The 25,141-nt window shown below is 36.7% G+C and overlaps 1 long non-coding RNA gene across 1 annotated transcript; it reads left to right on the top strand.

Annotated features, from left to right (window-relative positions):
* Nucleotides 1–7,969: 7,969 nt before the first annotated feature.
* On the top strand, nt 7,970–9,300 carry LOC128220703 (uncharacterized). The gene is made up of 3 exons (XR_008258836.1): nt 7,970–8,175; nt 8,547–8,657; nt 8,876–9,300. It is a non-coding gene; the product is annotated as an uncharacterized LOC128220703 (long non-coding RNA).
* Nucleotides 9,301–25,141: the final 15,841 nt, after the last annotated feature.

Raw genomic sequence — 25,141 nt, 5'->3', positions numbered from 1 at the left:
GAAGTTACCACGAAAGTTTCATTAAATTTGGAGTGGTACTTTTAGAGATTTTTTTAAAGCAACACAGTAAGTCGGCCATTTTGTTGTTGTTGTTGTTGATGTTGTTCAATCTCAATGCCTGTTGTATTTTTGTAGAGGGTCATGCAATGAAGCTTCCTGTAAAGTTTCATTGAATTTGGACTGGTAGTTTTAGAGGCAATGTTTTTTTAAGCAAACAGGAAATTAGCCATTTTGTTGTTTTTGTTGATCAAGCATAACCCCTTGTTGTAAACTTTCATTGAATCTGGACTGGTAGATGTTTTTTAAAGCAAAACAGGAAGTCAACCATTTTGCTGTTGCTGTTGTTGTTGATCAATCATGACCCTTGTTGTATTTTTGTAGAGGGTCACCCAAGGAAGCTTCCTGTAAAGTTAAATTAAATTTGGACTGGTAGTTTTAGAGGAGATGTTTTTTTTAAAGCAAACAGGAAATTGGCCATTTTTTGTTGTTGTTGGTGGTGGTCAATCATGACCCCTTGTTGTATTTTTGTAGAGGGTCACCCAATGAAGCTTCCTGTACAGTTTCATTGAATTTGGAGTGGCAGTTTTAGAGGAGATGTTTTTTTTAAAGCAAAGAGGAAGTCAGCCATTTGGTTGTTGTTGCTGTTGTTGTTGTTGATCAACCGTGGCCCCTTGTTTCATTTTTGTAGAGGGTCACCCAAGGAAGCTTCATGTAAAGTTTCATTGAATTTGGAGTGATTGGAGTGGTAGTTTTAGAGATGTTTTTTAAAGCAAAACAGGAAGTCATCCATTTTGTTGATGTTGCTGTTATTGTTGATCAATCGTGACTCCTTGTATTTTTGTGGAGGGTCACCCAAGGAAGCTTCATGCAGTTTCATTGAATTTGGACTGGTAGTTTCAGAGGATATGTTTTTTAATTCAAAACAGGTAGTCGGCCAGGTTGTTGTTGTTGTCGTTAATCAATCGTCACCCAGTGTTGTATTTTTTTGTAGAAGGACACACAAGGAAGCTCTCTGTGAAGTTTCATTGAATTTGCCCAGGTGGTTTCAGAAATGTTTTTTAAGCAATTGTTGACGATGGACATATGGACTGACTGACGAACGGACAACGGAAAAAGACTGATCACTATACACACAATGTAGCTCACCTTGAAGGAATTCCAATGTACATCAATCATTACCTTAATAGTCCAATATTTGAAAGAAGTGCTCTACTGCCGAAGGAAGACCTGAAATGAAAACAAAATAGCTTAAGTTTCAATGCATCTAAAACTCTTACATCAATATCCAAACACAGAAAATTTACACAAGTCATACAATTACAGTACAATAATAAAACCACTTAATAAATGACTGGGATAACAATATGCAGGGGACAATTAGAGATATATTTCATAAAACAATGGGTACTACCTGGTCGTCCGCAGGATACATAATGCAGGACCAGGAGGTATCCTCGTCCAAATGGACATCATCGCAAGTGGTATTTGCGAATCACTTTCTGGGACACCAGTATGACGGACAAAAAGAGTAACACTTTGTTCAACAGATTGTTTAACAACTTCTGCATGGACACCCACTTTCCTCTGTGGTGGCCCCAACACCAAAAGGTGTACATGGAAGATTGGGACCCCTTGCAACCATGCCCTAAAGTCCTAGTCCAGCAGCACAAAACACTCAATTTTCTACGATGGCATTTAACTGAGATAATTGTGTCACCTTGGTGGAAAAAGTACTCACTGTAATGGTATAAAGGTAATGGCAAAAAACTGAACTTCACTTTTCTTGTCAAAATATTTAGTATTATTAAGGCTTAAAAAAAAACGGTAGGGTCGGCGCCTATTCCGTAGGTAGGGTCGGGTAGCCCGAACCAAATGCATTTTTTTTAGGCCTAACTGTATTAAATTTGATATACATATTATTTCACTTGATTTAATGGTTTAAAATGATTTTTTTGGTTACAAAAACACCAGTTAATTACGCCAAGTAAAAATTACTTTTTCCACTGCGAAAATCTGCAGATAAAAAATACGTTGGTGCCAGGCGTTATGGTTTAATATACATTAAACCCAGCCGTTGATTAACTTGCCTATCAGCCAGTATGGCATAAATTGAATTATGAAGAGAGGAACATAGCCAATTCAGGGCAGTTGCAGTAATAGATTCTTTTTAGTTTATCAGGGGAAATCACTGTGTAGGCTATTGTCATATGAATTAAGCAACAGTTACCTAAACTGAAATTGATGCTTTATAATACAGACCTTCAAACCAGTGATAGGAAATGCCCGATATAGGTAAAATGATGCTAAAAAGATTTTTTTAGCCACAATCCTTTGCATGCTAGACAAGTATCGGAAATTCTGCCAGTTCTTTGATTGGCGATAATAATCAATCACTGTTGTTTTTTTCTGTCAGCTCTGCAATTACTGGCATGGAAAGTTGACCATATTTACAAGATAAACAAGAGATCTGCTGAGTGAGCACTAATGCTCCTCTGTTGTTTTCAATCGAATAAGGGGTGTAACTCAATAATGACCAAACCCTGAGTTATGGTCTTTGCTATAAACATGCGTATTATCTCTGGCAACAGGTTCTACCAAGTTTCATACGAATATCTTTAACCAATTGTTATAAGTATGGCCAGGGTTAAAGTTTTTGCACAACAGCAATGTAAGGAAAATGATAATTCCTCAACTAATATTGCTAAAAATGACTGTCATATCAAGCATATCATATCAAGCATGTAATACACATGCAGTCATGATCGCTACTAATATTATTGATTTTAAAAAACAATTCTTGTGTAAATGTACATAAACACCCTGAACATGGCAAGTGCAATGCTTAATCTATACTATAATACATATATCTCATTATTCTTATCTACGATGGCACATTTCATGTAATATATACATGTAGATAGTTTGAATAACCGTAGTGTGTTAAGGATAAGATTTAAACATTCATCTAGGCCTTCTTCTTTTTATTCTATGTTTTACAAACACAGCCGCTCAAAAAAACTCATTTTTGAAATAAAAATAAAATTGTGATTTCGTTTTTCTTTTATTTCCGCCAATGAAACTTTATCGCGGCAAATAATTAAAAGCAGAGGACATCGCAATAGCTGTAAAAATGTTGGTGTAAACATCTCTGAAAAAGTTCAAGCCAACGAAAAACATTCATCCGATTTGCAGGCTGGTGCTAAACACCCGGTATCACTTCCCGATACCGGATTATGTTGATATTGGGGTTATTATCAGATAATAAATCCATTAGTATCCATGGTCCGTTATTAATTGCTAATTGACAACCAATGTATACTTTAAACTAGAACTGTAAGCCAAAGGCTAACGAATACCCCCCACCCCTTCCCTGTCTAGGTTGTTTGCCCTGGCCTTAGTTATGGTATCACTAGAACGCACAAGGCAATACATTTATTTCCCACCAAATTCATGTAGGCAAAGGTTTACATCATGGCTATTAATATTTGAAAGTTTGAAAAAGATTTGTTCAATAGCTTCAAAGAAGAATCCTGGACAAAGCTAATTTTGCCCAATTTAACTCATTAAGGGGCCACAACTCTACTCAGGATCATGCGATTCTGACCAAATCCACGGAGGCACAGGTTTACATCATGGTCATTAATATTTGAAAGTTTGAAAAAGATTCGTTCAATAACGACAAAGATGAATCCCGGACAAAGCTAATTTTGCCCAATTTAACTCATTAAGGGGCCACAACTCCACTCAGGATCATGCGATTCTGACCAAATCCACGGAGGCACAGGTTTACAGCATGGTCATTAATATTTGAAAGTTTGAAAAAGATTCGTTCAATAACGACAAAGATGAATCCCGGACAAAAAAAGACGGACGGACAGACGGACAGACAGACAGACAGACAGACAGACGGACAGACGGACAACCCGATTCCAGTATACCCCCCCAAACTTTGTTTTGGGGGGTATAATAAAACGGTATCAACATAATCCTGTATCATAAACTGTGATAACGGCTTTTCTCGATATCGATACCTGGTACCAGGTTTAAGCTCACCTGGATTTGCATCGTCATTGATAAAATGGCTGCCCCCATTAGTTCCTGTTGCGCTAGTTCCTGGCGGATAAATATTCGCTGTATAGAAGTGAACAAACTGATAAAAAGCTCTTTTGCTAACTGTAACAATGACATGGTTGGTGAATTGGTATCGGACAATTTGCAGCCAAGACAACGCAGTGGAGTGATGGCCGATTCCTTAAATTCTTAATGGTAAATCAATTTACCAAAAAAAAAATGATTTTTTTATGTCGCTTGTCTATTATAACATACATTTACAAAGTATAAAGAGTGATTAATGAAAATATGAATTGAACTTGTCAGATTAAACAAAAACAAATTTGCACACACTTACATATTGACATGACATTCAAATAGAAAGTCATAAAGGATACATCATCGCTTTTGGCTTTTGTGCGTCTTTTTCCCGACCAAAAAATAAAATTTCAGAAATGTAATTTTATATTTATTTTTATTTCCTCCTCCTCTGACACTAATTACATCTCTGGCCGTTCGTACAACATATAATTAAAAAAAAAGGCCCTACTTATTTTATAACTGTTATTAACGCTTAGCTCAATCTTAAACATAAAAAATCAAGAGTTCAATAATTTATTCTTTAAATTTATTTAATTGTAGTCATATAATCATATTAATAATTGTAAATATTTGGGAACAGAAGGATGTGCATATTATAACATATTTCATTCCATGATATTATTTTTATTGACAATGGAATTCATCTTCAATATATGTAGTATTACAAAATAAACATTTATAAGTATGACCTTCGTCATATAATTAATTCCATTTTCCATTTATATGAGAACAGAACTATCATTTATCTTACTGCAAATTGGCTTAAAGTTGTAAACACTTTACAACTAAATTTCAACAAAGGCATAAAAATTGTAAGGGTATTTTCACTTAAAATCCAAAAAGAACCATTTCTTTTAACATGTATCAAACACAAGTCCAGCTATTTTTTCCATTATATTTCCCTCAAGGCTTGTTTATCAGTAAATAATTATAGTCCTCAAAAAGGCTCTAGTTGAAAATGTTAACAACGAAAAAAAAATTTATTTTTGTAAGTGGTGCATTCTCATTGACTGTTAGAACTTAAACTGCCTTTTGACAAAGCTTCGTAATGTTACCCGTCATTTTCTATTTCGCTTCATTCTAAAATTCGACCATGTTTACAAAAAAGTTCAGTTTAAGAAGTTCTTTTTAAGTTTCCTTATATTACAATAATGATTATATAATCAGTTCTATTTAAAATTCCCTTTTTTGTAAGGCATTTTTCCTACTGTCACCGTACTATAATCTGCAAATATCACACTCTGTAAATTCCACCACAATTTTCATGATGACGTAGATGAACTTATATATATTTAACTTATCTTTTTTCCTGTTATCCTTTATTTTGTTCACGGTAGGATAAACCCAATCACATTAATTGTAAAGAACGCCTGTTTGCAAGACAGGATGTGGTTACCAACTGGAATTTATTGATTAGGCATAAAAAAACAAATCCACAACCCCAACCAATGCTAATTGTTCCTTCTGACCCTACACTCTTTTTTTGCCATTGTGTAGATTTTTTTCATAGTTTCCTAAGCTATGTGCATTTATTTGAGTGAACATGTTAAAATTCGACAATTTTACACATAACGCAGTTGCGGCCACTAATATTTGTCCCTGTGAAGCCATTAAAACATTTTTAGCGGCCACTTATCCCTTGTCACTGACACTTCCGCAAGTAATTTTGCCAATACACGGCTTTAATTGATAATGAAGTTGACGGAAAAGAACGACAGCCTCCGATATTTCTGTCATCCAATGAAAATGCCTATAACATCACATGATTACTATGCATGTTTACTTATCAAGAGATCATGTTTATAACATGTGTGCGAATGTTTCGATCAGGATTGACACACTTAATGAATATATTTTAAAAATTGAACTTAAAAATGTATATATAGTTGTGTTGACTTATGTTTGGTGTTGTTTGTTTATGTTTTAGCTTTTATCTATTGCATTATATTTGTAATTTTCAATAAAGTTGTGTTTTTTACTTTTGTATTCAACCTTCTTTAGTGGTAATGATGATACTGATTTTGGGGTGAGGTGGTGGTTAAGATACATACTCGACCTCTGTTTGAACAAAGCCAGGAAAGTGTCAGGAAAGTCTAACCTGGACTAAGTGGCCACCTGTAGTAAGCAGCCACTTATACCTTTTCCCAAAGGTGGCCACTTAATACAGGTTTGACTGTATGAGATATTTTCTGTCAGCACTGCAGATAACCAGCACACAGAATGTGCAAGTGTTAAATTAGCAACTGATCTGTTTGTAATTAGTGTATGTTATCACGGACCTATTATGTTTGACTTTAAATTAATATTGATTAAGTAAGGTTTGAAAGGTGGGGTCACTAGCTATACAAATGTATATTTTAATCAATAGTGATTATGCTTCCATTGTACTCAAGTTTTAAAAACTATCAAAAGTTTTAAGGGTCATGTCACCAAACAACACATAGACTTAGGGGTCATGTCACCAAACAACACATGAATTTAGGGGTAATGTCACCAAACAACACATTAATTTAGGGGTCATGTCACCAAACAACACATGAATTTAGGGGTCATGTCATGGAACAACATAGACTTAGGGGTCATTTCACCAAACAACACAAAGACTTAGGGGTCATGTCACCAAACAACACATGGAATTAGGGGTCATGTCACCAAACAACACATGAATTGAGGGGTCATGTCACCAAACAACACATGAAATTATGGATTCTGTCACCAAACAACACATGCGCTTAGGGTTCATGACACCAAACAACACATGGATTTATGGGTCATGTCACCAAACAACACATGGATTTAGGGCTCATGTCACCAAACAACACATAGACTTAGGGGTCATGTCACCAAACAACACAAAATAAAAAAGTCATTGACTTAGGGGTCATGTCACCAAACACCACAAAATAAAAGTCATGGACTTAGGGGTCACGTCACCAAACAACACATAGACTTAGGGGAAAAGTCACCAAACAACACATGGACTTTGGTGTCAGGTCACCAAACAACACTTAAGACTTAGGGGTCGCCCGTACGAAAATTCCAACTGTAATACAGCTGTAAAAGACCCGTAAATGAGGAGTAAAGTCACATTTACAGGTGTAAACCGCCTGGAAAATGAATTTAAGCAGGAAAAGCATTGATATTTACAGGCGGAATTTCTCATTGTGCAGGCGGAATTTCTTATTTTACAGGTGTAAAAAAAAATCCAACTGTAAATTTTAACTTCGAATACTTTCATGACTGTAATTTACATCAGAGTGGTGCTATTTGGACCTGTAAAAACAAATTACAGCTGTAAAATTGAACATAGAAATTTTATGAGCCTAATTCAGTGTAGAAAAAAAAGTTAACTTTTTTCATACACTGCTGTTAATTTAAACTTAGGTGCTTTTGTAGAGAATAAAAGATGAAAGTGGAAAATTAGTTTAAAAATACTTTTATCTTTATAGTAGCAGTGCATTAGAATATTTTTTAAAAACTAATTATTTCACTGTAAAGTTAAATTTAAAATATTCTGCAATTCAAACTCTTTTTAATATGACTTAAATTGAGAAAGAAAAATTATGTTTAATTTCAGAATTAATTTTTCTCAAATAACACTGTTGGTGATTGAATAAATCATATTGCATTCAACAAATCAATTTTGTTATATTTCTACTATATGTAATTTCTTGGTTATATTCCTAAATATAATCATGATTTAATTTGTTATATTAATAGTAGAAAATCCTAATTTTATAGCAATGTACATCTACATCTTAATGAACAATAGGTAAAGTGCTGAAAAGTTTACCATTGTTATATGTTAAACAAAATTTTCTCTCCATGAGTCCAGGTATATCACACCCTGGGCTTATCAGTTCATTCAAAGGTCAGGCAATATAGCTTCCTGGAGAGTCTAAGCCAATCAGCATCAGGTTAACATTCATCTGTGTAGGAAATTCAAATGTATGGAGAAGATTCATGTAAACATGGTGGTTTCTTAAGCTTTCATATTTTGGATGGATAAACCTTTTCCCTAAGGTAAGAACACTTTCAACATGTATTTTTAATAAAATGACACAGTAAAAAGAACATAAATACAATATGGTTGTGATTAAGTATATAATGTTTCTGCAATTCTGGTAGCATTTAAACAAACATTGTCTGTGTTATGCTCTCTGAACCTCCATTAACACAATGTCTCACTGATTGCTTTGAAGCCTGGTGATTGTAATACAGGTGTGTAATTATATGAATACCTGCACCAGTTCTATAACTTATCAGTAAAAGCTGCATTTAACTTTATATATACTCTTATTAATATAATTTTCCAACTAAGCCATCTTTATTTATCATTGGTGATCATGTGGGTGTGTATGTATATGCCTTATGATTTGATTTTATTACTATAGATGACCAATGTTGTGCCCAGTGTGACAAAGATTAGGATCCCATGTGACCAGACAAGATATGATGGGAAGATTGGAAAGCTTAAGAACATGAAAGGCAGTCCCTGCTTCATGGTGGGTTGCTAAATCATCTGTTATTTCATTGAGTTTCAACTTTGAAACTTTATATTTTTTTATAAACCCATGTAGGCATGAAGTAGAAATATAAATGCTTTTATAACAATAACATTTCTAATTTAATAACATTTTTAATTTATGTACTTAGCTATATATCATGGCAGTAAATGAGTAGTGATGAGGAATGATAGCATTGTTGTTGTTTGTGATTGCAGGTCAAACGCCTGGACCATAGTCATATTCTGATAGACGGAGATCTTAAAAGAAAAGCCATCTTAAAAGAGAGGTGTGCTCTGCAGCAAGGACAGTGCATTCAACTGAAAAGTGGACCAACACTTTTATAACATTTATGCATTCTGTTTGATAATGATCTCATCTGGCATTTTCATTATCCAATGAGTTATGCCTCAATCCGCTGTGCTTAGGGGAATAAATAGAGTTCAGAAAAACTTTTAAACCGTGTAGTGCCAATTATAAAAAGTGACTATAAAAAATGCCATTGATTTATTTGCTTATACAAATTTAGGATATTTAATTTCATTGTGTGAGCTCCTTTACCATAAGTTTTGTAATTCAATAAAGATTAATACTCTTGTTAAATGCATGCAAAAAATTGTAATGTTGTTGTTTTATTTGTGTGTTTTTTTTAATTATAGACAAGAATAAATGTTTTAACTGCATTATTGTAGCCCTGTTAATTCTACACCTGTAAATCTGAAATTACGCCTGTAAATTCTACACCTGTAAATCTAAAATTACGCCTGTAAATTCTGCACCTGTAATTCTCAAATTACGCCTGTAAATTCTGCACCTGTAAATCTCAAATTACACCTGTAAAATATTGCTGAGAATTACGCCTAATTTAAATATTTCGCGCAATTTTACAGGTCATTTACGCCTGTATTACAGGTCTTTTACACCTGTAAATGAACTTTTTAAAGATTAAAGTGAATTCCAGCTGTAATTCTAGAATTACAGCTGTAAAATCATGAAAAATCACAGGTCCTTTACAGGTCTTTTACAGGTCTTTTACAGTTGGAAATTTCGTACAGGCTGAGGTCATTAAACAACACATGGACTTAACAACAAAAGGTACTTGATGTTTAACAAGTGATTATTCTTAAAATTGAAAGTTGCAACCAAATTTTTTTGAAAACAATCTCATTTGGTTTTATTTATACAAGAATATAACATTTACATATGAAAAAAATGTTTTAAAATTATATGTATACAGACAAAGAAAATTAACTCTTCAACTGTATCATTCAACTGGTCAGGGGCACAATAATTCTGAGACACAGTCCAGGTATTCAGCATCAGGGAAAACAGTGACATGATGAACTACAACAACTGAATCACCACAATCACTGTCAACCCTATCCTCCAAATGTGCCCAGAGATGCTGCAGCTGCGGCAGACACTGCACATGGTAATTTTGCTATAGTAAACTTTTTTCTACTCTATTTACAGTATGTTTGTGTGCTTAAAAGTTATATGATGCTTGCTGGGTGTCGAGAAACCATGTTCTGCATAATTCACGTTCAGGTTTGTAGTCAGGCTAAAGTGAAATGTGTGTCTATTCATCCAGGCTGGTCCTTGTCTCAAGGACAGTGTTAATACATTTGTAAAAAATATTCTCTTATAAAAATTGGCAAACTGATTTGAAAGAAAAAGTATGTGCAGTACAGGACAGGATTTTGTTCAGTTGCCTGCACACTAACAGGACTTGGTGATTGACTGCACACTGACAGGATTTTGTTTAGTTGCCTGCACACTGACAGGACTTGATGATTGACTGCACACTGACAGAATTTGATTCTCATACCTGCACACTGACAAGACTTTGTTCAGTTGCCTGCACACTGACACTGACAGGGCTTGATAATTGACAGCACACTGACAGCGCTTGGTACAGATTTCTGCACACTGACAGGACTTTTTTCAGTTGCCTGCACACTGACAGGACTTTGTTCAATTGCCTGCTTACACACAGGACTTCATTTAATTGCCTGCACACTGACAAAACTATGTTAAATTGCTTGCACTCTGAAAGAACATTTACTAAAGATACACAAACAACAAACACTGCACCATCCAATAAAATCAATAAACTGCCTTAAGCTCTAAAAATCCAATATCAGAAAACATTCAGCACCTTCTGCTAATATTCATTGCTTCTTCCATCTAGGTCAACATCACCTTCCTTCACATGTTCACAATATTTTTTTTTCTTTAAATACATTAAGGCTTTTTCACTATCCACACAGAAGATAAGATTGTAGCTAAGAATAATATACATGAAGTTCAATGGAAAAGTCTGGTTATTAAATTTATCACAGGGGTAGACACTAACCATTTTTCCAAGGGATCCCGAAGGGACACCAACATTTGAAATCAGGTGTCCCTTCCTGAAATTAGGAGTCCCTTCCACTTTTTACATTTTTTCATTGTTGAGCCTGTTTAATATTAAATTCAACATACAAATACAGTGTCCTTTACTTTTCAATTTGTAATTTAAGTATACACCATATTATACATGTTTTCAGCAGCATGTAATGACAAGTTTAGTAGCACTGAATGTCAGACATGTGAACCTCTGGCAATGGCAGTAAGGTATATTTGGGTCTCTAAGTTGGTAGATTGGGTTCAAAAGCGGTAGAGTGTCTAAGTCCCTTTTGTTTTCAGTCAAATACAAAGATGGATACTATGTAAACAAAAACTTGATGTTGTTACTATTTTTAGATTTTCAGAAAATACGCATAAAATACATCATGGTTCAGGGTCTTGTCAGATGTCGGTGCTTTTCAATGAGAAACAGTAGGAATATTACATCTGGCTTGTGAAAACTGAAGCCAATGTTAAGTAGAGCTGCTGATATTTAAATCAATCAGACTGCCCAACAGGTATAGTGCATACTGGAAGAGCAGACGACCAAAAATTGTGTATGTTAATTTTCGCGCCACAAAGTCGTAACATTTTATAATTTGACTGTAGATAATGAATAAAATTTAACAAAGTTTATTTCTATTTTGATCTGATCATAGCGTTAAAATATACGTCTTTAAAATTAACAAAGAATACTGATAAGTTGAATGCCAATTAACAAAGAATGCTGAATGTATGATGCCGGTCTTTTGTGCCATAAATGTTATTGGAAATACTCGAAGGTCGTATCATAAAGGTTATCACCAGAGATGGCATCTTTTTTGAGCGGTTCTGACAAAACAATTCCACTTATGTATTTTACCGATAATAAATCTCTGTCACCTCCAACCTTGTTGAAAATGTAAACAACAAAACGGAAGCGTTAACCCGCATGCGCCCTGTGTAATGACCAGTTTATTTATAGAATTACGACGTAACTATAGTCAAAAAGTCAGCTATACTTTCGCTTTGGTGTGTCCGATAATAATAATTATAATATCATTCTGACATGCACTGTCAAGAAATTTAGGGGGACCCGAATTTAGGTAATAAACTAATGAAATGCTTCTTATTTATTGATATTTAGCGTTAATCGGTCAGAAAAATTAAGTGTCCCGACGGAATACCAGACTTTGAAGTTAGGTGTCCCTCCCGAAAAATTGGTGTCCTCGGGATCCCGGTGTCGAAAACTGTATCATTAAGTAAAAATGTAATTTCTTCTAAAGAATAAAGTGTATAATAATTATTTGAATCTATGAACCTAAAAAAATAACAATACTGACCTTAGAAGTGACTATGTTGAAGACAAGTAATAAGATTTAAAATCTATTACCTTGTTACAAAAAATAGAAAGTAGTGGAATCTCCAACAAAAAGGGAGACCATATAGCAAGACTTGATGCCCTTGCTTCAAGAGTAAACTTTACATAACTATTAGATTTTAACATTTTAGCCATTTTGTTGTTGTTGTTGTTCTTGATCAATCATGACCCTTGTTGAATTTTTGTAGAGGGTCACCCAAGGAAGCTTTCTGTAAAGTTTAAATGAATTTGGACTGGTAGTTTTAGAGGAGATTTTTTTTCGAAGCAAAATAGGATGCGGCCATTTTGTTGTTGTTGCTGTTGTTGTTGTTGATCAATCATGACCCCTTGTTGTATTTTTGCAGTTGGTCACCCATGGAATCTTCCTGTAAAGTTTCATTGAATTTGGACTGGTAGTTTCAGAGGAGATGTTTTTTAAAGCAAAACAGGAAGTTGGCCATTTTGTTGTTGTTCTTGTTGATCAATCGTGACCCCTTGTTGCATTTTTGTAAATGGTTGCCCAAGGAAGCTTCCTGTGAAGTTTCATTGAATTTGGCCAGGTGGTTTCAGAGGAGAAGTTTTTTAAACAATTGTAGGCAGATGGACGGACTGACTGACTAACGGACGGCCGGACGCCGGACAAAGACCGATCACAATAGCTCACCTTGAGCACTTCATGCTCTGGTCAGCTAAAAATGATGCAAAAAGACAGCTAAGATTTTGGTGCATAGATTACTTAGTAAATAAGAATGCGAACAAAGGAACATTTCTTTACAAATGTTCTCATTGGATGACAGGCACGTGGGAAGAACGGAGGACTGAATTACTCCAAAGAAAAAATGGTTTCATTATTATAAACAAGATTTAAAACATTATCTGAAGCAGGTACTTAAGCTATCGAGAGACTTAGTGCAGGCAGTCTGTTTGCAAGCCACTAATGAGACAAGACGCCATCCAGCAACACGTGCAGAAGCTGCTGGCTCTCTCTCTTTGCGGCCAGGGAGATTCCATATTGGTGCAAGAAGCTGAAAGACAAGTACCATGGCAGATCTCGGCCGCTGCAGGAACCATTTGAGTACGTTAGTGACCAGTAGCTGGAGAACTCATTGTGGGCCAGCTGACCACTGACGAATGGTCTGTCTACAGAAAGAACGTCCTTACCAACAAAAATACTGAAGGTGAATTTTTATACTGAACTAGGAAATTAATAATAATTATAAAATAAAATATAGTATGGCAGTGACCAGAGGTGTGTGTACATTTATTTATAAATTGTAATTAGTCACTAGTCGACACTCTTGACGTCCAAGTTAATGTCCGCTGATGGTGACCTGGGGCGGTCACTAGAGCATTCGGCGCACGTCCATGTGAGTGGCCAGACCGGAAGGGCGGGCGATGCTACTGGTCCTTGGGGAGGCAGTTGGGGGTCCGCTGTGGCACGTGTCCAAACGCTTATGAACACGGCCGGCTTCCGTGTGAGGGTTCCCACCAACCTGTGAGTAACTGTTGCTTCGCAGCAACAGACGCAGACATGGATCTGACGTTGGGCTGTTACCCGGTGAATTTCAGCATGCACTTCAGTGACGAAGTCCATCCGGGCATTATGTGAGCCGAGTAAGTGGCGGACGGCTGTCCCGATAAATGTCGGCAAACCTCTGGTCCATTGGTGTTCGTCCCAGCAGGAGGCGGCCTTCTGTATCGAAGTGTGTGGTCCGGAGCGCCTCGCTCACGAAGGCCGTCAGCCATCTGACGAAGTTGACGTACATTTAAAGTGCAGAGTAAATCTTGGCAGCGAAGAATTCATGCTGTTTCGAAGGTTTGTTTGAACATAGCTTAAGTTCAAGCAAGAGAATGTGGGCAGAACCGTCGTATGTGTGTGTTTATGAAATGAAATGACGAAGGAGTTGAAGTCTTTTATTTCCCCAATGACAAAGGGGTTGAAAAGTCTTGAGGTTGAAAAGATCTGTTTCAGATGATCTTTTTTAGAAGCTGGCAAATGATTCCCAAGTTTATGATCATTTGACAGAAGCAATAGGTCAGTTTCCACCAACAAGTCTTACAAACTTGTATAGCTTTTAGACAACTCCAAGAAAGAACAATCTCCATCAAAAGACTCTTTGCATTATGTCATGATATTCTGAGGAGATTTAACAAGTTTATCATACCCAACCAGCACCTTGAGAAGTGAGAAGAAACTCTGCATAGGAAGGGTAATTGTATATATGCTTTGGGCAGATTTTAGATTGAAAGTCAGGCAAGTTATACTGTCAAATGGAAATGGCGCAGTATATCATGCTGTAAAGTAAGTAGTTTTTAGGAGGGCAGAGATAATCACAAAAGGTCCATGAAGACAACTTAATGCTCTTCTGAGTTTCACAGCTTTTACTGTAAATTTAAACAATTGTTGTAGTGACCTCAGTGGAAAATGATGCCTCAAAATTGGTTTTAGAACAAGGTTTGTAAACCTTTACAATTAAACTTTTAACCTAGCAATCTACTTTATGACATCAATATAACCCATTATAGAACTTGACCAAAAATTTATAGACATGATCATTACCAAGTTTCATTATTGGGTTGAAAGTGTTCATAAGGTTGTTGAACCATTCGACCTAGTGACCCACATATTGACTTGAGATGACACATATTAAACCACATCTACCTATATTTTATATTAACATTCTGATAAAAGTTTAGTGAAGTGAAGATTTGGCAGAAAATGTGGCCTCTTAAGAAATACCAGGTATTTAAGAACATAAAGTTTAATATCATGACTTTTTTGTTGTGTTTTTACCCTTTTTCAGTCTTTCATGATTTTATACAAACACATATTCTGATCAACGTTTCGTAGAGATTAAGTAGAAGGTATGACCTCTAGTGATAAGAAAGTTTTTAAATAAATAACCTTCTTTATGAATATCCATGACCAAAATAAGAACTTGACCTGGATGTCCTAGACAAACATTATAACCAAGTTTCATAAAGATTGGAATAAAAAAGGGAAAGATTTGAGGTTGTTGTTTCTTACGTCATCAGGTAAGACCCATTTGGCGCGCATGTTCGAGTTTATAAAACTTGCCATACCATCTTTAGTTGCACCATATATTCATTATATCTAACTTACCAACAAGTGTAGTCAGTACATTAACTGGTAAAAATCTATATTACTCTTGAATACAAAAAGCTAAAAGAACACGTGCGTAAAGAGAAACAACATTCTAAGCACAGTCTAGTATTACAATAATATATATTTCCTTGGCAAAATACTCGGAACATATGAACACTCCTAACACATAGTGATATAAAAACAACTTATTATGAAAATATATTCATCACGCATATATACATTTTTGAAACAGACTGGAATATGTCCACTTTAGATTCTGGCTAGATGAGGCTGCATGTGTAAGAGTCTGTTTGGTCTATTTGCACCCTTTTTATCACAGCTGACTTGTGGCAAAGGGCACCGTCATTCAGCCTAGTCCCTTGAAATATTCGTTATGCACATTCAGACACTTTTTCAGTCCAACAAGGCACTCTTATAGATGTTGTTAGGTAAAGGCTAGATCAGGCTGCATGTGTCTGGTTGTCTCGTCTCTAAACACACTTTTTATCATCGCTGATGTGTGGGCAGGGGCACTGTCATTCAGCATATAGTCCCTTGAATTACTCCCAAATGCACATCCAGACACTTTCCAGGTGCCCAATACAGTCCAAAAAGGCACTTCTAAAGTTGTCCTTAGGAATAGAAAAATGCAAATTCTAGGGCATGCAACGTTTTGAAATTGTGACATCAGAGATGCTCCTCAAAGACTTTGCTTCACCAAAATTCCCATGGTTCTATATCAGTCTGCATTTAGATAAGAAACTGAAGTCTGTTTGTCTTTGGAATAAATGCACGGCTGACTTGTGGGCACCTTTATTTACATGTCAGGCCTCACATACTATGTGCATTGATGGGCTGTTTTGTAGTGATAAACAACCAAATGCTGCATATATGGCATAGACTTCTCCAGTAACAGTTTGTCCTTTTAGCACAGAAATCTTGGCCACCAATCCCTGTGTGTCCAACATTTTGACATGCTTTGCTCTGCCTAAACACTGAAGGTCGATAATAGCATCCCAGACAAAGGTCGATAATAGCATCCCAGACAAAGGTCGATAATAGCATCCCAGACAAAGGTCGATAATAGCATCCCAGACAAAGGTCGATAACAGCATCCCAGACAAGCCTCATCTTCAAGTAATCTTTCATTATTTATCATTCTTCAATTGCTGAGACTATCTTGTGTCACATTTTATAGTGCCATGTTAGCTGGCTTTAAGCCAAACAGCATCACATGCTCTTATAGCCGAACAGAGTCTGCATTTCAACACATGCACTACAAGCCAAACAGGGTTCACATTTCCATACATGCTCTGATAGCCAAACACGGTCCACATTTCCATACATGCCCTTATAGCCAAACATGGTCCACATTCCATTCATGCCCTTATAGCCAAACACGGTCCACATTTCCATTCATGCCCTTATAGCCAAACACTGTCCACATTTCCATTCATGCCCTTATAGCCAGACACGGTCCACATTTTCATACATGCCCTTATAGCCAAACAGGGTCCACATTTCCATACATGCCCTTATAGCCAAACAGGGTCCACATTTCCATTCATGCCCTTATAGCCAGACACGGTCCACATTTTCATACATGCCCTTATAGCCAAACAGGGTCCACATTTCCATACATGCCCTTATAGCCAAATAGGGTCCACATTTCCATTCATGCCCTTATAGCCAAACACTGTCCACATTTCCATACAAGCACTGATCCATAGTCAACAGGGTCCATATTTCCATACAAGCACTGATCCATAGCCAACAGGGTCCATATTTCCATACAAGCACTGATCCATAGTCAAACAGGGTCCATATTTTCATACATGCTCTGATCCATAGTCAACAGGGTCCACATTTCCATACATGCACTGATCCATAGTCAAACAGGGTCCATATTTTCATACATGCACTGATCCATAGCCAACAGGGTCCATATTTCCATACATGCACTGATCCATAGCCAAACACGGTCCACATTTCCATACATGCACTGATCCATAGTCAACAGGGTCCATATTTCCATACAAGCACTGATCCATTGTCAAACAGGGTCCATATTTCCATACATGCACTGATCCATAGCCAACAGGGTCCATATTTCCATACATGCACTGATCCATAGCCAACAGGGTCCATATTTCCATACATGCACTGATCCATAGCCAAACACGGTCCACATTTCCATACATGCACTGATCCATAGTCAACAGGGTCCATATTTCCATACATGCACTGATCCATTGTCAAACAGGGTCCATATTTCCATACATGCACTGATCCATAGTCAAACAGGGTCCATATTTCCATACATGCACTGATCCATAGCCAAACAGGGTCCATATTTCCATACATGCACTGATCCATAGCCAACAGGGTCCATATTTCCATACATGCACTGATCCATAGCCAAACACGGTCCACATTTCCATACATGCACTGATCCATAGCCAACAGGGTCCATATTTCCATACATGCACTGATCCATAGCCAAACACTGTCCACATTTCCATACAAGCACTGATCCATAGTCAACAGGGTCCATATTTCCATACAAGCACTGATCCATAGCCAACAGGGTCCATATTTCCATACAAGCACTGATCCATAGTCAAACAGGGTCCATATTTTCATACATGCTCTGATCCATAGCCAACAGGGTCCACATTTCCATACATGCACTGATCCATTGTCAAACAGGGTCCATATTTCCATACATGCACTGATCCATAGCCAACAGGGTCCATATTTCCATACATGCACTGATCCATAGTCAAACAGGGTCCATATTTCCATACATGCACTGATCCATAGCCAACAGGGTCCATATTTCCATACATGCACTGATCCATAGTCAACAGGGTCCATATTTCCATACATGCACTGATCCATAGCCAACAGGGTCCATATTTCCATACATGCTCTGATCCATAGCCAACAGGGTCCATATTTCCATACATGCACTGATCCATAGCCAACAGGGTCCATATTTCCATACATGCACTGATCCATAGCCAACAGGGTCCATATTTCCATACATGCTCTGATCCATAGCCAACAGGGTCCATATTTCCATACATGCACTGATCCATAGTCAACAGGGTCCATATTTCCATACATGCACTGATCCATAGCCAACAGGGTCCACATTTCCATACATGCACTGATCCATAGCCAACAGGGTCCATATTTCCATACATGCACTGATCCATAGCCAACAGGGTCCACATTTCCATACATGCACTGATCCATAGTCAAACAGGGTCCATATTTTCATACATGCTCTGATCCATAGCCAACAGGGTCCACATTTCCATACATGCACTGATCCATAGTCAAACAGGGTCCATATTTTCATACATGCTCTGATCCATAGCCAACAGGGTCCACATTTCCATACATGCTTTTTGCTCATCTACATGCATTTTTCTCCAATTAGAAGTAAAAGTAATTAGGACTGAAGTTCAAGTTTATTTTTTTACAAAAACACATTTCATATGCCCTTCTTATATACTGACCAACTGACAATTAAAAACGATTGCCAATCAGACTGCATCCTAAACCTCCCATTGTTGGGTGGATTTTATAATGCTGGAAGTGTGCCATGGGACTGTATTGCTCGTTCCCTCCTTAATTGGATAGTTAATTAGTTAAATGTAATTTGTACCATCATTACACCCATTATACACCCATTAGAGTTCGAGCACACTCCCATGTGTTTGCCTGGACACCTTAATATTAAACGTATTTTCCCTAGGGTCTCCACACCATAAAACAATTAAATGCGCATTTATAAAAAATAAAAAAAAAGAGAATTCACATAGAAAAGGAATGTCACAAAGTGAACAGGCAAACTAAGGGGGAGAATATGACCTTTAATTCCAGCTTGATACTCCGCCCTTATACACAAAACATGGTACAATAAAATGTATCCCAAGGAAATAAAAAATACATGCTTTCAATCACAAAAGTATAAATATCATAAACAGCAGTAAAGAAGGAGTCTCTGGTTGATTTTTTTTTTTTAACCAGTGCCTTGCTTTTCCTGGGGTAGGGGGCAGGGGGACAGGTAGGGCCATTTCCAATTCACTAATAAGTGATAAATTCTGAAAACCCATCAGGTACCACACAGAGCCAATGGGCGACACATGCTCAAAGGTTCTGAAAGGTCCTGACTGCTCGTCCCCCTGAGACCCAGCCCTAGGGGCTGCTCCGGGTTACAATAAAGTTACTATATCAAGGAAATAAAATATATATATGTTTTCAATCACTTAAGTATAAATAACATTAACAGAAGTCAAGAAGGAGTCTCTGGTTGTATATATATATATATATATATATATATATATATATTTTTCACCAGTGACTCCCAAGACCAGGCGCTTTCCCTGGAGCAGGGGGCAGGGGGACAGGTAGGGCCATTTCCAGTTCACTTATATACAGGTGATAAATTCTGAAAACCCTTCAGGTACCACACAGAGCCAATGGGCGACACACGCTCAAAGGTTCTGAAAGACCCTGACTGCTCGTCCCCCCTGACACCAAGCCCTAGGGGCTGCTTCGGGTTACAATAAAGTTACTATATCAAGGAAATAAAATATATATATGTTTTCAATCACTTAAGTATAAATTACATTAACAGAAGTCAAGAAGGAGTCTCTGGTTCTATATATTTTTATTTTATTTTTTTACCAGTGACTCCCAAGACCAGGCGCTTTCCCTGGAGCAGGGGGCAGGGGGACAGTAGGGCCATTTCCAGTTCACTTATATACAGGTGATAAATTCTGAAAACCCTTCAGGTAACACACAGAGCCAATGCGCGACACACGCTCAAAGGTTCTGAAAGACCCTGACTGCTCGTCCCCCCTGACACCTAGCCCTAGGGGCTGCTTCGGGTTACAATAAAGTTACTATATCAAGGAAATAAAATATATATGTTTTCAATCACTTAAGTATAAATAACATTAACAGAAGTGAAGTAGGAGTCTCTGGTTGCATATTTTTTTTTTTCATTTTTTCACCAGTGACTCCCAAGACCAGGCGCTTTCCCTAGAGCAGGGGGCAGGGGGACAGGTAGGGCCATTTCCAGTTCACTTATATACAAAAGATAAATTCTGAAAACCCTTCAGGTACCACACAGAGCCAATGGGCGACACACGCTCAAAGGTTCTGAAAGACCCTGACTGCTCGTCCCCCCTGACACCAAGCCCTAGGGGCTGCTTCGGGTTACAATAAAGTTACTATATCAAGGAAATAAAATATATATGTTTTCAATCACTTAAGTATAAATAACATTAACAGAAGTCAAGAAGGAGTCTCTGGTTGTATATATTTTTTTTATTTTTTTTACCAGTGACTCCCAAGACCAGGTGCTTTCCCTGGAGCAGGGGGCAGGGGGACAGGTAGGGCCATTTCCAGTTCACTTATATACAAAAGATAAATTCTGAAAACCCTTCAGGTAACACACAGAGCCAATGGGCGACACACGCTCAAAGGTTCTGAAAGACCCTGACTGCTCGTCCCCCCTGACACCAAGCCCTAGGGGCTGCTTCGGGTTACAATAAAGTTACTATATCAAGGAAATAAAATATATATATGTTTTCAATCACTTAAGTATAAATAACATTAACAGAAGTCAAGAAGGAGTCTCTGGTTGTATATATTTTTTTTATTTTTTTTTACCAGTGACTCCCAAGACCAGGCGCTTTCCCTGGAGCAGGGGGCAGGGGGACAGGTAGGGCCATTTCCAGTTCACTTATATACAGGTGATAAATTCTGAAAACCCATCAGGTACCACACAGAACCAATGGGCAACACACGCTCAAAGGTTCCGAAAGGTCCTGACTGCTCGTCCCCCCTGAGACCCAGCCCCAGGGGCTGCTCCGGCAGTTTAATATATCAACAAATAAATCAAAGTTATGCCAGAATGTTGTTTGAAAAATATTAACAATTTCACTAATACTTTTAATCATTATTAGCTTTATACCATAAATGAAATACGTAATTATGAAAATGATACTCAACAGATAAATAATATAGAGGTATGACCTGTCTATAAACTTGATGTCTATCATCCATGAACCTTTTCATGAGGTTACCACTGACAATCCGGAATACCGGTATTAGATGTCTTCCATTTAAAATCAGTCATCATGGTCTTAAAAGTGCATCAAACCAATCTCCATTACATGCTTTTAGAATGAGGTAGAATGGTGTTTTATTTTTAATATTTCATTGATACCTTAAAATGTGAGATAATACCTAAAATTAAGATATAACTATTTATTAACATACTTAAAAACTATTGGGGCTTCTATGTGTATTGAATACCTGTTGATTTTAAAGAAAATGTGGTCTTCAGAGTGTTAAAATATTTTTTCTTTCTAATATTCGACCTTGTGGCCATTTTTTTTACCCAATACTATCAGTATAAAACGACCTAGATTTCACAGAGGCACACATTCTAACCAAGTTTATAAAGTTTAAAACTGTTGCTACTAGAGTGCAAATAGTAGATGAAGCATTTTTTTTAATAACGCATAGCAGATAACACACAACAGACAAATTCCAATCTCAATAGATCACCATACACTTGAACATTGAATCATGTTGAGAGTTAAGTTCAATGACAATACTGGTAATTACTGAGTCAATTGAAAATATTGTATGGACTTTATCAAGCAAATACTATTTAGTAGACAGGAGGTTGTTGAGGACGGTCAAAGGCATGGAGGATAATCAGGTGGATCACCAGAAAGATACAAACAGAGAAAAACGAGCAAATACAGGCATTAAAGCTGCACTTACACACAGATAGAAGGTTTTGATATTTTTATTTTTTGTCTTGGAACGAGCCAATATTTGTGAAAATCCATGGAAAACAGTTATATAAGACTGCTGAAAAAAAATAGATCGGAGATATTTATATTAAAGTTCACAAAATGTTGTTTCATGCACTTTCTTAATCCCTTATTAACAGTTAAAGCTATAAGACATAATTTCGAACAGAAATATGAAAATCAACGATCTGATTTTTTGTCAGCAATCTTAAATCATTGGTTGGCAGAAATTCATGCAAAAATTTGCCCTTTCCAGGATAAAAAATAAAAAAAGTAAAAATGGTATATCTGTGAGTGTGCAGCTTTAAAAGTTCATGAAGAACAAGTGAACAGGATTGTATATCATTTCGGGCTCAGGCAAATACAGCTAACCTCGGACAAATAACTAGGCCAATATGATAATTTACCTAGCATACATAGTCAGATTGTATTCCAAGAGAAATATGCTAATTTACCTAGCATACATAGTCAGATTGTATTCCAAGAGAAATATGCTAATTTACCTAGCATACATAGTCAGATTGTATTCCAAGAGAAATATGCTAATTTACCTAGCATACATAGTCAGATTGTATTCCAAGAGAAATATGCTAATTTACTTAGCATACCCAGTCAGATTGTATTCCAAGAGAAATGTGGTAATTTACTAAGCATACATAGTCAGATTGTATTCCAAGAGAAATGTGGTAATTTACTTAGCATACATAGTCAGATTGTATTCCAAGAGAAATGTGGTAATTTACCTAGCATACATAGTCAGATTGTATTCCAAGAGAAATGTGCTAATTTACCTAGCATACATAGTCAGATTGTATTCCAAGAGAAATATGCTAATTTACCTAGCATACATAGTCAGATTGTATTCCAAGAGAAATATGCTAATTTACCTAGCATACATAGTCAGATTGTATTCCAAGAGAAATATGCTAATTTACCTAGCATACATAGTCAGATTGTATTCCAAGAGAAATATGCTAATTTACCTAGCATACATAGTCAGATTGTATTCCAAGAGAAATGTGGTAATTTACCTAGCATACATAGTCAGATTGTTTTCCAAGAGAAATATGCTAATTTACCTAGCATACATAGTCAGATTGTTTTCCAAGAGAAATGTGGTAATTTACCTAGCATACATAGTCAGATTGTATTCCAAGAGAAATGTGGTAATTTACTTAGCATACATAGTCAGATTGTATTCCAAGAGAAATATGCTAATTTACCTAGCATACATAGTCAGATTGTATTCCAAGAGAAATGTGGTAATTTACCTAGCATACATAGTCAGATTGTTTTCCAAGAGAAATGTGCTAATTTACTTAGCATACATAGTCAGATTGTATTCCAAGAGAAATATGCTAATTTACCTAGCATACATAGTCAGATTGTATTCCAAGAGAAATATGCTAATTTACCTAGCATACATAGTCAGATTGTATTCCAAGAGAAATATGCTAATTTACCTAGCATACATAGTCAGAATGTATTCCAGGAGAAATCTTCTAATTTACCTTGTACATAGTAATCCCATCATGTATTTATGCAATTGTTGAAGTTAATCTTGTGAATCACTTTGTATGATAACTGATCTTTAGGCACTTCTGTCGAAGCCTGATGCTTATCCTCAGCGTGGCTCAGGGGTGATTTATTTGGCTTTAAATACAAAGGCTTGCTGCATCACAATGTTATATATATGTCAGGGTTGCTAAAATGGGAATGCAGATCAAATGCTACTCAAATTTTTAATTTTTGCCTGGCAGTTGGGAATGAGAAAAGACGCTTCACTGACATGCTGGTAAAATTAAAGCACACCACCATGCAAAAGGGGTGAAATGGCCTGCGGGTGAGCCAGGAAAATGGGTGGATTGAACAGTTACTAGTCTTCAAGTGGCTGGGGACAGTATGGGACAAACATAGGGAAGCTGCTTTTTACGAGCCCCTTCTAGTCCTGGATGACTTCAGCGGCATCGTTTCAGCAAAATAAAGGACATGTTGAAGAAAGGACGAACAAAAAAAGCCATAAATCCGAAAGGGTGACGTCCTTCTACAATCGGAAATGTCGGTCAATAAGCCAATGAAAGTTCCCTTGAAACAAATGGATGGCCAGCGGCAGCAATATGTAAACCAACGCGGGGAGATAGAGGATGCCGGAATGAGAGGACACCTGTGCCTGGAGCATGAATGCCTTAGAATCATCTAGACAATAGCATCAAGTTCAAGCACAAAATCCCATATAAATGATTGTTAAAAAAACACACCAACAATGATTGTTAAAAAAACACACCAACGATTCACTCGAGGAAGATGCTAAAGAAGAGATGCCAAACTTTACCAGAGATGACAAAAAAATCTTTGAGCTGGATGACGATAAGATTGCTCAAGTAAACCCAAACTTATTCATCCCTGATTTGTAGTATACGTTGATTTAAATAGAATGGTTTGGTGATTGTGGTCTTGCATTTTTAATATATATATATATATATATATATATATATATATATATATATATCAGGGCTTCTAAAAACCGGCAATTTGCCGGTCTGGACCGATTTTGACCAATCCAGACCGATTTAAGATTAAAAAAGTGTCGAAAAAATTGGTCCGAAATTTTCTCATTTTTTTTTGTATTTTCAGTTCAAAACGACTTAAGTCAGTAAAAATTGTAGAAATTGTAATACACAAACATTCGTGGGTCATTCGCACATTCAAAACTACCCCCAATAAAAGTGTCTAGTTACCATCAGACCAATGCGACCAGCTGCTTTTTCCGCTCAGCTGAACACTCGATCTGTTAAGTTGCAGA

The sequence above is a fragment of the Mya arenaria genome, chromosome 15 (genome assembly GCF_026914265.1).
Source record: "Mya arenaria isolate MELC-2E11 chromosome 15, ASM2691426v1".
NCBI classification, from domain to species: domain Eukaryota; kingdom Metazoa; phylum Mollusca; class Bivalvia; order Myida; family Myidae; genus Mya; species Mya arenaria.
This window is presented reverse-complemented; position numbering and strand designations above follow the sequence as displayed.